General features: G+C 34.6%; 1 pseudogene; it reads left to right on the plus strand.

Annotated features, from left to right (window-relative positions):
- Positions 1-1,506: 1,506 nt before the first annotated feature.
- LOC140516710 (olfactory receptor 4P4-like) lies at positions 1,507-2,377 on the plus strand (annotated as a pseudogene).

A 2,377-nucleotide genomic window follows, 5' to 3' on the forward strand; every position in this document is an offset into this window, starting at 1 on the left:
AAGTTTTTGCCTGAGGAGTAAATAAGGTTACACTGATTACTTCATCAGGAATTTAGGAGGACAGTGCTTTTTAAACCTAGAAATAATTTTAAAAATGTTACCTATTGTATTCCATTTATGTACCAGTTTATTCTTTCCTACATCATTTGGGCATGGTTGGCTATTAGGTTGACATTGTTTCTGTAGAGTGATAAAATTATAATAGTCAATTCTATTTCCTAAAGCCCTTTCTCTTATACTATATTATCTGACACTCATAAAAAGTGAGATGGGCCAGGAAGCCATTACTAACAGTTTTTTAAAATGAGAATACTGAAATTTAGAAGTATTCTGATGTATTTCCAAAGTCACACTAGACTTTGTAATGTGGTGAAAAAGAAAAAAGGGAGCAAGGGTAAGAGTGAAGTAAAAGATAAGGAGAGAGAGAGAAAGAGAGAGAGGGGGGAGAGAGAGAGAGAGAGAGAGAGAGAGAGAGAGAGAGAGAGAGAGAGAGAGAGAGAGAGAGAGAGAGATGACTATTTGAAGACCAGAGGTGAGGAGAATAGGAAAGAGGAGAAAAAGATCCAGGAAATACAAGGGGAAAAACATAAACAGAGTCAAAAGAGACTTGAGGATGAGAAAAAGATGCTGTTTTCTTTAATTAGCTCTTTCTCACAGCTCCAGTTTGATCAAACATCTGCTCAGTACTTTCCCAGAAACTTGCTAAAATTATTGACATCCTGACTCCATGATATTTATCAAATGGTCCCATTGATTCCTCAGTCCATGATTTTCTTTCAGAAATGACAGCAATATTTTTAACAATTCTTAGAGCTCCTTCATAGTGCTTCAAAAAAATCTTCTTTCACCCATTTAATTTCTAGTCTATTTTTATTTTGCTATTCTTTGTGGTCTTTCTTCTTATTCTTACCTGCAAAATTTCACTCCAATTTTTAAAGATTTTAATAGCCACTTTGACTCTGATAATTGGTTGTTAGTGAAATTTCTTTTAGGAATTTGTCATTTTTAATCATACTATTACTTTTGCAACCTATATTTTCAGTAGCTAATAACTATATTTTATTCTAATTCATTTCGTAAGATGGAATACCTATATTTTAAATTTATTATATTTTCCTCAGTAGCTATAGTAAGTTCAGTTATGTTTTGATTCACCTTGCATAACGAGTGTCACTGGGGAAAGTATTCATTTTTACTGAATTCCCATTTTGCAGTCTTTTGAACTAGCCATGCCATTGAATGCTGTCTTGAATGTTTGAAGAAATAGAAAAAAAATGAGTTTGAATCATGAAAAAAGATAATGGAACATACATTTAATGTAGAAAACATCCCTTTGATTGCTAAATTTAAAACAAGGTGATGGCCTTGATCTAAAAATATCACGACTAGTTTTTATTTGTTCATAATAACCTAGATTCCAATGAAATAGAAAGGCAAGTGTGATGTTGTGTAAGATTTCAGATTTTTTTCCCCTGCAGACTCATCGCCTACTCCATGTGCTTCGAAATGCATACCAATGTCACTGAATTTATTTTCTTGGGCCTGTTTACAAACAAGGAAATGAAGATTTTAAGTCTTATATTCTTCTTGCTATGTTATTCTGTAATCCTTTTGGGGAACTTTGTCATCTTCATTACCATTTCCTATAGCTATTTGATTCAACAACCTATGTACTATTTTCTCTGTCATTTGGCTCTTATGGATTTGGGTTATGTATCTACCATCATACCCAGGCTGATCAGGGACATAGCTGTGAAAAGAAAAACTACGTCCTACAATAGCTGTATGACTCAGGTCTTCAGTCCTCATGTACTGGGTGGTGTTGAGATGTTCATCCTGGTGTCCCTGGCCTGTGATAGTTTTACTGTCATCTGTAAGCCATTACACTACCTCATAATTGTGAACCAGAAAAGACATAACTTATTAATTCTTCTTGCCTGGGTTGTGACATTTTGCCATTCGCATGATTCTTAGTTTACCTTTCTGTCATCCTAACCAGATTGATCACTGTATATGTGATGTGAAACCCCTCCTGCTACTGGTTCGCATGGACACAAATATTGTCAATTGCTTAGTCATTGCAAATACTGGGATGGTAGCCATGGTTTTCTTTTGGGTTTTGGTGCCATCTTATATTGCCATATTGTAAACCCTTCGGACATGTTCATCAGAAGGTAAGAGAAAATCTCTCTCAACTTATGGTTCCCATATCAGGGTTGTGGTCCTTTTCTTTGTGTACTGTAAGTCCACATATGTCCCTCTACTCAGAGTTGAAAATAATGTCGAAAAATATTCCTTATTTTATATAGTAATTGTATCTATGTTGAATCCTCTCATTTACACAATGAGGAAGTCAGAAATGAAAAATTCTATGTAG

This window comes from Notamacropus eugenii, chromosome Y (assembly GCF_028372415.1).
Source record: "Notamacropus eugenii isolate mMacEug1 chromosome Y, mMacEug1.pri_v2, whole genome shotgun sequence".
In the NCBI taxonomy this organism is placed as follows: Eukaryota; Metazoa; Chordata; class Mammalia; order Diprotodontia; family Macropodidae; genus Notamacropus; species Notamacropus eugenii.